General features: G+C 49.6%; 1 protein-coding gene across 2 annotated transcripts in view; it reads left to right on the forward strand.

The window, feature by feature from the left end:
* ZNF385B (zinc finger protein 385B) overlaps nucleotides 1-14525 on the forward strand; it is an 893240-nt gene that overhangs the window by 298910 nt on the left and 579805 nt on the right. The gene's annotated exons all lie outside the window — the stretch shown is intronic.

Raw genomic sequence — 14525 nt, forward strand, 5'->3', positions numbered from 1 at the left:
TAATGGCGGAATCTGTCAACACCTTTAAGAATGGGTTAGATAAATTCCTAATGGATAAGGATATCCAGGGGTATGGTGCATAGTCATGCATTATAGTTACTATAAATAGGGATAAAATGCAACGGCTGACAGCAGCATCAGTCAGAAATTTTAGTCAAATCATCATGCATAGGAGACCACAAATAGGTTAAACTCGATGGACAATTGTCTTTCTCTAACATCCTACGTGGATGCTGGGGACTCCGTCAGGACCGCAGGAGACAGGGCACAATAATAAAAGCTTTAGGATCAGGTGGTGTGCACTGGCTCCTCCCCCTATGACCCTCCTCCAAGCCTCAGTTAGATCTTTGTGCCCGGCCGAGAAGGGTGCAATCTAGGTGGCTCTCCTGAGCTGCTTAGAATAAAAGTTTAATTTAGGTTTTTTATTTTCAGTGAGTCCTGCTGGCAACAGGCTCACTGCTACGAGGGACTTAGGGGAGAGAAGTAAACTCACCTGCGTGCAGGATGGATTTGCTTCTTAGGCTACTGGACACCATTAGCTCCAGAGGGAGTCGGAACACAGGTCTCACCCTGGGGTTCGTCCCGGAGCCGTGCCGCCGACCCCCCTTGCAGATGCCGAAGTTGAAGAGGTCCAGAGGTCCAGAAACAGGCGGCAGAAGACTTTCAGTCTTCATAAGGTAGCGCACAGCACTGCAGCTGTGCGCCATTGTTGTCAGCACACTTCATACCAGCGGTCACTGAGGGTGCAGGGCGCTGGGGGGGGCGCCCTGGGCAGCAATGTATTATACCTTTTTTATGGCTAAAATACATCACATATAGCCCTTGAGGCTATATGGATGTATTTAACCCCTGCCAGATCTCACAAACTCCGGGAGAAGAGCCCGCCGTTTTAGGGGGCGGGGCCTATTCTCCTCAGCACACGGCGCCATTTTCCTGCTCAGCTCTGCTGTGAGGAAGGCTCCCAGGCTCTCCCCTGCACTGCACTACAGAAACAGGGTTAAAACAGAGAGGGGGGGCACTTATTTGGCGATATGATTACATATGTGAAAATGCTATAAGGGAAAACACTTGTATAAGGGGTTGTCCCTGTATAATTATAGCGTTTTTGGTGTGTGCTGGCAAACTCTCCCTCTGTCTCCCCAAAGGGCTAGTGGGGTCCTGTCCTCTATCAGAGCATTCCCTGTGTGTGTGCTGTGTGTCGGTACGTGTGTGTCGACATGTAGGAGGACGATGTTGGTGAGGAGGCGGAGCAAATTGCCTGTATTGGTGATGTCACTCTCTAGGGAGTCGACACCGGAATGGATGGCTTATTTAGGAATTACGTGATAATGTCAACACGATGCAAGGTCGGTTGACGACATGAGACGGCCGGCAAACAAATTAGTACCTGTCCAGGCGTCTCAGACACCGTCAGGGGCTTGTAAAAACGCCCATTTACCTCAGTTGGTCGACACAGACACAGACACGGACACTGACTTCAGTGTCGACGGTGAAGAAACAAACGTATTTTCCTTTAGGGCCACACGTTACATGTTAAGGGCAATGAAGGAGGTGTTACATATTTCTGATACTACAAGTACCACAAATAAGGGTATTATGTAGGGTGGGAATAATCTACTTGTAGTTTTTCCTGAATCAGATAAATTAAAGTGTGTGATGATACGTGGGTTTCCTCCGATAGAAAATTATTGGAGGTATACCTTTTCCCGCCAGAAGTGAGGGCGAGTTGGGAAACACACCTTAGGGTGGATAAGGCGCTCACACGCTTATAAAAACAAGTGGCGTTACCGTCTCCAGATACGGCCGCCCTCAAAGAGCCAGCTGATAGGAAGCTGAAAAATATCCTAAAAAGTATATACACACATACTGGTGTTATACTACGACCAGCAATCGCCTCAGCCTGGATGTGCAGCGCTGGGGGGGCTTGGTCGGATTTCCTGACTGAAAATATTGATACCCTTGACAGGAACAATATTTTATTGACTATAGAGCATTTTAAGGATGCATTTCTATATATGCGAGATGCGCAGAGGGATATTTGCATTCTGGCATCAAGAGTAGATGTGATGTCCATATCTGCCAGACGATGTTTATAGACACGACAGTGGTCAGGTGATGCAGATTCCAGACGGCACATGGAAGTATTGCCGTATAAAGGGGCGGTCCATCGGACCTGGTGGCCATGGCAACAGCTGGAAAATCCACTTTTGTTACCCCAAGTCACATCTCAGCAGAAAAGGACACAGTCTTTTCAGTCTCAGTCCTTTCGTACCCATAAAGGCAGGCGGGCAAAAGGCCAGTCAATCTGCCCAGGGTTAGAGGAAAGGGAAGAAGACTGCAGCAGGCAGCCCATTCCCAGGAACAGAAGTCCTCCACAGCTTCTGCCAAGTCCGCAGCATGACGCTGGGGCCATACAAGCGGACTCAGGTGCGGTGGGGGGTCATCTCAAGAGTTTCAGCACGCAGTGGGCTCACTCGCAAGTGGACTCTTGGATCCTACACGTAGTATCCCAGGTGTACATTGGAAATTCGAGACGTCTTCCCCTCACAAGTTCCTGAAGTCTGCTTTACCAACGTCTCCCTCCGACAGGGAGGCAGTATTGGGAAAAAAAATTCACAGGCTGTATTCCCAGCAGGTGATAATCAAAGTACCCCTCCTACAACAAGGGAAGGGGTATTATTCCACACTATATTGTGGTACTGAAGCCAAACGGCTCGGTGAGATCTAAAAGATTTGAACAATTACATACAAGGGTTCAAATCAAGATGGAGTCACTCAGAGCAGTGATAGCGAACCAGGACGATATGGTGTCACTGGATATCAGGGACGCTTACCTACATGTCCAAATTTTGCCCTTCTCACCAAGGGTATCTCAGGTTCGTGGTACAGAATTGTCACTATCAGTTCAGACGCTGCCGTTTGGATTGTCCACGGCACCCCGGGTCTTTACCATGGTAATGGCCGAAATGATGATTCTTCCTAAAAGAAATATGGACGCTTTCCTGATAAGGGCAAGGTCCAGAGAACAGTTGGCGGTCGGAGTAGCACTATCTCAAGTAGTTCTACGACAGCACGAGTGGATTCTAAATATTCCAAAATCGCAGCTTTTTCCGACGACACGTCTAATGTTCCTAGGAATGATTCTGGACACAGTCCAGAAAAGGATGTTTTCTCCCGGAGAAGAAGACCTGGGAGTTATCCGAGCTAGTCAGGAACCTCCTAAAACCAGGAAAAGTATCAGTGCATCATTGCACAAGGGTCCTGTGAAAAATGGTGGTTTCTTACAAAGCGATCCCATTCGGTAGATTTCACGCAAGAACCTTTCAGTGGAATCTGCTGGGAAAATGGTCCGGATCGCATCTTCAGATGCATCAGCGGATAACCCTGTCTCCAAGGACAAGGGTGTTTTCTTCTGCGGTGGCTGCAGAGTGCTCATCTATGAAAGGGCCGCAGATTCGACATTCAGGACTGGGTCCTGGTGACCACGGATGCCAGCCTGAGTGGCTGGGGAGCAGTCACACAAGGAAAAAATTTCCAGGGAGTGTGATCAAGTCTGGAGACTTCTCTCCACATAAATATACTGGAGCTAAGGGCAATTTACAAGGCTCTAAGCTTAGCAAGACCTCTGCTTCAAGGTCAGCCGGTATTGATCCAGTGGGACAACATCACGGCAGTCGCCCACGTAAACAGACAGGGCGGCACATGAAGCAGGAGGGAAATGGCAGAAACTGCAAGGATTCTTCGCTGGGCGAAAAATCATGTGATAACACTCTCAGCAGTGTTAATTCCGGGAGTGGAAAACTGGGAAGCAAACTTCCTCAGCAGGCATAACCTCCACCCGGGAGAGTGGGGACTTCAGCGGGAAGTCTTCCACATGATTGTAAACCGTTGGGAAAAACCAAAGGTGGACATGATGGCGTCCCGCCTGAACAAAAAACTAGACAAATATTGCGCCAGGTCAAGGGACCCTCAGGCAATAGCGGTGGACGCTCTGGTAACACTGTGGGTGTACCAGTCAGGGTATGTGTTCCCTCCTATGCATCTCATACCAAAAGTACTGAGAATCATAAGAAGGAGATGAGTAAGAACGATACTCGTGGTTCCGGATGGGTCAAGAAGGACTTGGTACCCGGAACTTCAAGAGATGCTCACGGAAGAACCGTGGCCTCTACCTTTAAGAAAGGACCTGCTCCAGCAGGGGCCTTGTCTGTTCCAAGACTTACCGCGGCTGCGTTTGACGGCATGGCAGTTGAACGCCGGATCCTGAAAGGGCATTCCAGATGAAGTCATCCCTACCCTGGTCGAAGCCAGGAAGGATGTAACCGCAAAACATTTTCACCGCATTTGGCGAAAATATGTTGCGTGGTGTGAGGCCAAGAAGGTCCCTACAGAGGAATTCCAACTGGGTCGTTTCCTACATTTCCTGAAAACAGGACTGTCTATGGGCCTAAAATTAGGGTCCATTAAGGTTCAAATTTCGACCCTGTCAAATTTCTTCCAGAAAGAACTGGCTTCAGTGCCTGAAGTTCAGACGTTTGTAAAAGGGGTACTGCATATACAGCCTCCTTTTGTGCCCCCAGTGGCACCTTGGGATCTCAATGTTGTTTTGAGTTTCCTAAAGTCACATTGGTTTGATCCACTCACCACTGTGGAATTAAAATATTTCACATGGAAGGTGAAGATTCTATTAGCCCTGGCTTCAGCCAGGCGTGTGTCAGAATGGGCGGCTTTATCATATAAAAGCCCTTACTTAATTTTTCATTCTGACAGGGCAGAATTGAGGACTCGTCCTCAATTTCTCCTTAAGGTGTTTTCTGTTTTTCACATGAACCAACCTATTGTGGTACCTGCGGCTACTAGGGACTTGGAGGACTCCAAGTTACTTGACGTTGTCAGGGCCCTGAAAATATATGTTTCCAGGACGACTGGAGTCAGAAAATCTGACTCGCTGTTTAGCCTGTATGCACCCAACAAGATGGGTGTTCCTGCTTCTAAGCAGACGATTGCTCGCTGGATTTGTAGTACAATTCAGCTTGCACATTCTGTGGCAGGCTTGCCACAGCCAAAATCAGTAAAAGCCCATTCCACAAGGAAGTGGGCTCATCTTGGGCGGCTGCCCGAGGGATCTCGGCTTTACAACTTTGCCGAGCTGCTACTTGGTCAGGGGCACACCCTGACTGAGGAGGACCTGGAGTTCTCTCATTCGGTGCTGCAGAGTCATCCGCACTCTCCCGCCCGTTTGGGAGCTTTGGTATAATCCCCATGGTCCTGACGGAGTCCCCAGCATCCACTTAGGACGTTAGAGAAAATAAGAATTTACTTACCGATAATTCTATTTCTCGTAGTCCGTAGTGGATGCTGGGCGCCCATCCCAAGTGCGGATTGTCTGCAATACTTGTACATAGTTATTGTTACAAAAATCGGGTTATTCTTGTTGTGAGCCATCTTTTCAGAGGCTCCTTCGTTGTTATCATACTGTTAACTGGGTTCAGATCACAGGTTGTACGGTGTGATTGGTGTGGCTGGTATGAGTCTTACCCGGGATTCAATATCCTTCCTTATTATGCACGCTCGTCCGGGCACAGTATCCTAACTGAGGCTTGGAGGAGGGTCATAGGGGGAGGAGCCAGTGCACACCACCTGATCCTAAAGCTTTTATTATTGTGCCCTGTCTCCTGCGGAGCCGCTAAACCCCATGGTCCTGACGGAGTCCCCAGCATCCACTACGGACTACGAGAAATAGAATTATCGGTAAGTAAATTCTTATTTTTTTCAACCTCAGATACTATGTTACTATGTTACTATGTATGTTACATCAACTTCAAGAGCTAAGTGTTCACTTGCTGCCCTTGACAGGTGCCACTGTAACAAGATGGAGGAGCTTCTGCCCTCACTCCCACAGGCATGTCTCAGTGCGGGGTTACATTCAGACACAGAACACCTGGGCAAGTCAGCGTTATTCCGGAGAGGAGGAAGTTGTCAGACTCTGGGAGAAGAAAATAGGGCTGTACACATGGGGAGATTTCTCCCAGAGATGTGTGCTGAGCGATCTAGCACAAACGCTCAGCATACATCTCTCGCCCGCTCAGCACACAGCACGATGTGTACTGAGCGAGGTGGTTGTGGGGGGGGGGACACGCTCATTTCACTCAGCGGTGAAATGAGCATCTAACTAGATTTGTCCTGCATGCATGCCAATCTAATGCCGGCCATAGCAACGCACGGGGCCGCACATCGCTATCACTATGGGGCATACACACGGAGAGATCTGTGCGCATCCGCACACAGCGTCTATTCACGGAGACAGAGGGACTGGGGGCATGCCAGCAGCTCACATAGCACTGGCCTTGCCAACACAGTGACGGAAAACAGGGGTGTGGCTCATGCTCGCAGCATTATCGTGAAGCCATGCCCACTTTTGCAGAGGCCAGCCCCTTTTTGGGCGGGCGCTGGAGTCCCTCTTCATTCATCTTGAAAGTTGAAAGGTATGTGTGTGTGTTGGTATAAATATATGTAACGTATATAAAATGCATATTTAGGCTGTCCCATTTGGAGCAGTGAATGCTATGCACGCTTGTTCTAAAGCATTGCCTCCAAGAAGCAGCTGTTTTCAGAATTTCCTGTTTACCATTACTTTGTTTTCTTATGGGAAAATGTCTGCGTTGCAGATAATCTGTAATTCCAGGCTAATACACTACATGGTGTCTTAAAAATGTCAGCATGACAGCTGTATTCTGCTGAATCAATAATTCCTGTCTCTAGCGGGTGCACAATGGCAAATGTAGTCAGTGGGTAATATAATACGATAGGAAAAATTGTGAGCATTCTGTCAGTGTTATTAGTCTGGGAAAGGATTCCAAGCAGTTAATATAAGAGATGTTCATTTCGGTTTTTCAGAAATATGAACTCACCTGAATTCAGGGAATCCAAGTCAAGCAGAGTCCCAGCTCAGATCCCTTTAGGGCAGGGGTGGGCAATTATTTCAGCTGAGGGGCCACTTGACACTTTCCTGTCAGTATTCGAGGGCCGCACACAAAATAGCAGCCCCCCCCCCCCTCCATGCGCCAAAAATATAGGGACGTGGCCAAAAATCATACAGATTCATATTAGGCTGCACAATAGTCTCCATTATTTAAATGATGCCACACAGTAGCGTCACTTACACACATTACACCAGGTAGAGCCCCTTTTACATTACAGCAGGTAGAGCTCTCTTTTACACACTGTGGGTGGGGGTGGGGGGAGGGTTTGGGTTAGGCTGCGAGGAGTGGAGGTTAGGGTTGGGCACCGCCCTCGGAGGGTTAGGGTTAGGCTACTGGGGGAAGGGCCCTAGGTTTAGGCAGCCATGGGGGGTGGTTAGGGTTAGGCACCAAGGGATGAGGTTAGGGTTAGGTTGCGGGGAGGGAGGGTTAGGGCGTTGGGAAGAAGGGAGAACACCCCTTACTCACCCCTGTCAGTTTCGAGATATCGGGATCCCAGCGTCGGTATTTTGAACGACGGGATCCCAAGTGGCGGTGAATGATACTGATCCAACACATACACAGAGCTACATATACAGAGTTACACAGACACATATACAGAGTTACATATACATAGTTACATATACATAGTTACACAGACACATATACAGAGTTACACAGACACATATACAGAGTTACAGACATACAGTATACATAGAGTTACACAGACACATATAGAGCTACAGACACATATACAGAGCTACAGACACATATAGAGCTACAGACACATATACAGAGCTATAGACACATATAGAGTTACACAGAGACATATACAGACACATACACAGAGTTACAGGCACATTATCATTTACAGTTACACAGACATAATATAATTTATGGTCCCTCATACCTTAAATGAAAGACTGTCACTGCATGAAAACTGACTTCTTTGGAAGCCCATCATCCTACCTGCCATTCATAATAAAGTGCAGGAGCAACAGGGCTGTGCTCCGTGCTGGATAGCCCCGCCCCCTGCAGGGACACTACTTCCTCCTTTCTTCTTTCTGATAATCAGGGATTTCCCATTAAAGGAGGGGGGCCCAGGACACATGCCCCGAGAGACCCCTGCTACTGAGAGCCCACCATTCTCCGCACGGCAAAGCAGTCCTTCCCCCTGTCTCAGAGGCGGAGCTTTGCCTGGCTGGCTGGGTGAGTGAGAATAGCAGGGGGAGGAGGAGCTGCGCTGACAGGGAGAAGGGGGAGAGATCACATAGTGCCGGCTGCGGCAACAGAGCTCGCAGCCGCTGCTGGTGACCTGGGCTGGAAGCAGGGCCGGTGCTAAGGTGTTAGGTGCCCCCCTGCAAAATATCAATTTGCGCCCTCTCTCCTACAAAGGCATACACCGAGTGACAGAGGGGCATATATGGTGACAGTGGCAGATATATGCGGGGTGACAGGGACATACACAGGGTGACAGTGGCAGATATACACAGGGTGACAGGGATATACACGGGGAGACATAAACAGGGTGACAGTGGCAGATATACATGGGGTGAAAGGGACATACGCAGGGTGACAGTAGCACATATACACGGGATTACAGGGACATATACAGGGTAACAGTGGCACGTATACACGGGTGACAGGGATATATACATGGTGATAGAGGGGCATAGACAGGGGACAGTGGCACATATACACAGGGTGACAGTGGGTTATGCCCTCGAGGTGACAGTGAGACATAATTCACAGAACATAGGACAGTGGGTCATGCACAGAGTGGCAATGCTGTGCCAATCCCCCTCCCCACTGTGCCCCAAATTACATCATACAGTATGACCCACTATGCCTACAGCTTAATATAATACAACAGCTTAATTCTTACATTTTTCACAGTATTTCTCCTTTCAACTTTTTCCTCTGATCTTCTACTGTACTTTTTTCCGTGCCATGCAGCTCCTCTTGCACAGTGGCTCCTCATCATCTGTGCAGCAGCCGGGCACAGAACAGCTACAGAGGGAGGGATGCCGGGCAGACAGTCCCAGGCCAGCGCACGCAGAGTGACTGATGGAGTCAGAGGCGGCGAGCACTGTGCAACACACCCTCATCATGGTGTGCGTTGCTGCCGGCAGTACGGCCCAATGTGCGGTGGAAAGGTCATTGGAAGAAGACGCTACAGACTCTGCTGAGCATGCTCAGCTTCCTCCGTCTTACCTCTTTTTGCTATCACCGCGGTGCTCACTAAAGCAACTGCGGTCCAGCCTAAGTAGTTCGGCAGGTAGTTTTTTCACTAGCAGGGGGGGGGGGGGGGGGGATGTGCCAGGGCCCCTCGGAAGCACGAGTACCCGTAGTACCCCCCTATTCAAGGGCCTGCCAATAGGCGCAGTGTGGAGTAAGGGGCAGGGGGAGGAGGACAGACACTGGAGATTGCACGGCGCACTTCACTGTTCACGCTGCACAGCCGGCAGTAACAGTGGACAGAAAGCAGCAGGGTAGCAGAGCGGGGAGAGCGCCTCTCCTAGCCGGCGCCTCCCTGCTTTGCATACCCTTGCTGAGTGGGTAGCGCCGGCACTGGCTGGAAGCTGGCCGGGACAATGACAAGCGGCCCTGTCGGGCCGCTTGTCATTGCATGCAGGTGGGAGGCAGCGGGCCGGGCAGGATCGGTTCGCGGGCCGCATCCGGCCCGCGGGCCGTATTTTGCCCACCCCTACTTTAGGGGATTCAAGTCAAACTGAGTCCTGATTCGGAGCTTCCCTTGGTTCGGAACTCAGATTTAAAATCAGAATCTTGGATTGTGGATTGCTTGTACTGTCAGTCCCTTGCAAAAACTGGTCGATCATTGGGGGTCATTCCGAGTTGTTCGCTCGTTATTTTTTTGTCGCAACGGAGCGAATAGTCGCTAATGCGCATGCGCAATGTCCGCAGTGCGACTGCGCCAAGTAAATTTGCTATGCAGTTAGGAATTTTACTCACGGCATTACGAGGTTTTTTCTGCGTTCTGGTGATCGTAATGTGATTGACAGGAAGTGGGTGTTTCTGGGCGGAAACTGGCCGTTTTATGGGAGTGTGTGAAAAAACGCTACCGTTTCTGGGAAAAACGCGGGAGTGGCTGGAGAAACGGGGGAGTGTCTGGGCGAACGCTGGGTGTGTTTGTGACGTCAAACCAGTAACAACAAGCATTGAACTGATCGCAGATGCCGAGTAAGTCTGGAGCTACTCAGAAACTGCTAAGAAGTGTCTATTCGCAATATTGCTAATCTTTCGTTCGCAATTTTAATATGCTAAGATTCACTCCCAGTAGGCGGCGGCTTAGCGTGTGCAAAGCTGCTAAAAGCAGCTTGCGAGCGAACAACTCGGAATGACCCCCATTGTCACGGATACACATCTTAAATTAAAAAATAGCAGACCACCTATGATGGCCTATCGTAAAAGCCTGAATCTTAAACAATTGCTACTAATACCGACGGCTGACCCCAATAGGGTCACTTCGTCTACTTGGATACATGAGAGGAGGCCGGGTTGTTTTACATGTGCTGGCTGTGTCACCTGCAGGAGCATGCTTACAGGTCCTACATTTCCACATCCACATTCAGGACGTCCCATTAATATCAAATTCAAACTTCATTGTACTATGGATTTTGTCATCTACATACTGACGTGCCCTTGTGGCCTGTATTATGTGGGATTACGTTTCCGTTGTCACAACTGAGGGCTGGTGCTGACCAGGGGGAAGCCTCAGTTGTAGGGGCTGAGGTATATGTGTACCTGGGAGGCAGTACAGGGTTCTTAGACATGCAGGGAACCTTTAGAACAAATGCCCGAAGGCGTGACCAAGACAACGAAGGAAAGTTCAAAGGTTTATTAAACACAGTTCAGAGGAATACTGATGACTTGGTACAGGTAACAGGAATCACAGTTCAGATAAATACTTGGGATCGATGACGGAACACCGATGGTGACTTGGGATCGATGGCGGAACACCGATGGTGACTTGGGATCGATGGCGGAACACCGATGGAGACTTGGGATCGATGGCGGAACACCGATGGAGACTTGGGATCGATGGCGGAACACCGATGGAGACTTGGGATCGATGGCGGAACACCGATGGAGACTTGGGATCGATGGCGGAACACCGATGGAGACTTGGGATCGATGGCGGAACACCGATGGTTACTGGGGATCGATGGCGGAACACCGATGGTTACTGGCAGGGCAGAGCACCGCTGGAAGCTAGAAGCTGGAAGCCGGTCTCAGGTAACTGCCAGTCACAGGGAGCAATGTAGACACTGCAGAGTCAGGCTGTACTGCAGAGAAAGTCCATGGAAGAACTGCACACTGGATTCACTGTAGACAATTGAAGCACTGACCCCCTTTTCAGCCCAGGAACAAGATATTTATACCAGCTGGAAAACAGGGATTGGCTGGCTGATTAAGCAGAGTCTAGAGTGCAGCTGCTGGGTAATTAGGTAGAAACCAGAGTGCAGCTGATAGGCTGAAAAGTAACATGTGATGAAAACAAACATGGCTGCGCCCATGTTTGAACTTGGAGGGAAAGACTGTTTGTAACTTGCATGTGAAACTTAACCCTGAAGCTGCCAGAATCACAGTAAAGAGATTAGAGACAGAGATGCAGCGTGCTGCACACAGACAGTGCAGATGGAATCCAGGCTTGGAACGCTGGGACAGTCTCAGGAGGCATTTGGAAGGTAAATACTGATAAGGAATTACCTGGATCGTGACAGCACCCCCTCCTTTAGGAGTGGCCCCAGGACACTTCTTATAAATTCTTTACCTGAACAAACGGAAGGATCTAGATTGAATCCTGATGAACTTGAACTGGCTGGAACCAGATGAGACTGTACTGGACCTATGGACGAGACCAGATTGAGTCCAGACAAACTTGAACCGGCTGAGACCGGCGGAGACTTTGGGCCGACGGATAGGACAGGATTGAGTTTGGAGACCGTTGAATCAGCTGGAACTGAAGTAGTCTTTGGACCTACGGATGGAACCGGATTGGGTCCAGAAAAGCTTGAACCGGCTGGGACCGGAGGAGTCTTTGGATTGACATTCGAATCAGCTGGAACTGAAGGAGTCTGAATCCGGTTAGAACCGGAATGAGTGGTATCTGAGTGTTCAGTTAGACCATCCTGGACATGGTCCATGCTGGATGCCAACAGGGTGGTGCTCTCTGAAGACGGCAAACAGGAGTTCATAACTGCATCTGTAGCACAAAAATTTCCATCTGGGAACTTGGCTCTGGATACTTCCCTTGGGGCTGAAACTTTGGTGACCCCTCCTGGGGTTGACGAATCAGACACCTCTCTCAGGGTTGTTTTCTCCAGCACCCCTCCTGGGGCTGACAGATCAGAAACTCCTTTTTGAGAAGACTCATATGCCCCTACTAGAGCTTGAACATTGGATACCCCTCCTGGGGTTGCAGAAACGAACGCCCCAACTTGGGCAGTAGACACAGACGCCCCTTCTTGGGCTGTAGACACAGACGCCCCTTCTTGGGCTGTAGACACAGACGCCCCTTCTAGGGCTGAGGAAAGTTCGGACACTAGGATCTGGTACAGTACCAGATATTTACCGACTGTTTGTGTCCCCTGACGTAGCCGGAGGATATCAGAGGAGGCAGAGGTCACACGACCTGGTTCATCAAACATGCGCCTGAAGGTTGCCACGAAATCTGTGTATGAAGAGAGCAGGACATCAGACTTCTCCCATAGAGGTGATGCCCAATCGAGGGTGGAGCCACTGAGGAGGGAGATGATGTAAGCAACCTTGGTGTGGTCAGTTGGGAAACTGCCAGGCTGTAACTTGAAATATATCTCACACTGATTTAGGAAACCCCGACAGGCTTTTGGGGAACCATCAAACTTGGCAGGTGTCGGTAAATGGAGACAAAGAGCAGAAACAGGAATGGTGGGTGGGGATACCACCAAAGGTACTGCAGTCGGCACACTGGACGCCCCTGAACCATGGAGGGTTACTTGTATTCCATCCAGCCGAGAGGAGAGATCCTGGAGACAGCGAATCACATGGCCCTGTGCAGTCTCCTGACGTTCAAGGCAGGCTGCAAGTTCTTGCATCGGCCTGGTCGCTTGGACCTGGTCTCCGGACGGATCCATTAGGTCAGTGCTTACTGTCACAACTGAGGGCTGGTGCTGACCAGGGGGAAGCCTCAGTTGTAGGGGCTGAGGTATATGTGTACCTGGGAGGCAGTACAGGGTTCTTAGACATGCAGGGAACCTTTAGAACAAATGCCCGAAGGCGTGACCAAGACAACGAAGGAAAGTTCAAAGGTTTATTAAACACAGTTCAGAGGAATACTGATGACTTGGTACAGGTAACAGGAATCACAGTTCAGATAAATACTTGGGATCGATGACGGAACACCGATGGTGACTTGGGATCGATGGCGGAACACCGATGGTGACTTGGGATCGATGGCGGAACACCGATGGAGACTTGGGATCGATGGCGGAACACCGATGGAGACTTGGGATCGATGGCGGAACACCGATGGAGACTTGGGATCGATGGTGGAACACGGATGGAGACTTGGGATCGATGGCGGAACACCGATGGAGACTTGGGATCGATGGCGGAACACCGATGGAGACTTGGGATCGATGGCGGAACACCGATGGTTACTGGGGATCGATGGCGGAACACCGATGGAGACTTGGGATCGATGGCGGAACACCGATGGTTACTGGCAGGGCAGAGCACCGCTGGAAGCTAGAAGCTGGAAGCCGGTCTCAGGTAACTGCCAGTCACAGGGAGCAATGTAGACACTGCAGAGTCAGGCTGTACTGCAGAGAAAGTCCATGGAAGAACTGCACACTGGAATCACTGTAGACAATTGAAGCACTGACCCCCTTTTCAGCCCAGGAACAAGATATTTATACCAGCTGGAAAACAGGGATTTACTGGCTGATTAAGCAGAGTCTAGAGTGCAGCTGCTGGGTAATTAGGTAGAAACCAGAGTGCAGCTGATAGGCTGAAAAGTAACATGTGATGAAAACAAACATGGCTGCGCCCATGTTTGAACTTGGAGGGAAAGACTGTTTGTAACTTGCATGTGAAACTTAACCCTGAAGCTGCCAGAATCACAGTAAAGAGATTAGAGACAGAGATGCAGCGTGCTGCACACAGACAGTGCAGATGGAATCCAGGCTTGGAACGCTGGGACAGTCTCAGGAGGCATTTGGAAGGTAAATACTGATAAGGAATTACCTGGATCGTGACATCCGTGACTTGATGGCGAACCACCGTACCTCAATACACCAAGCCATAGAATCGGGTACAGCAGAGCAACCGGTTCCAAGACAATTTTTTACCCAACGACATCAAGTGCCTAACTTACGTTGTAAACTCATTGATTGGATCCCGCCACCGGCACGTGGTGGTGATCGAGTCCTCTCACTGCGTAAGACAGAGAGTTATTGGATTTACCAATTAGACACTATTGCCCTCAAGGGGGATGAATGAGAACAATCCATTATCTATTTTTCTCAAATAATGACATTATGAACTGTCTGTTACGTTTAGAAC

This window comes from Pseudophryne corroboree, chromosome 7 (assembly GCF_028390025.1).
Source record: "Pseudophryne corroboree isolate aPseCor3 chromosome 7, aPseCor3.hap2, whole genome shotgun sequence".
NCBI lineage: Eukaryota > Metazoa > Chordata > Amphibia > Anura > Myobatrachidae > Pseudophryne > Pseudophryne corroboree.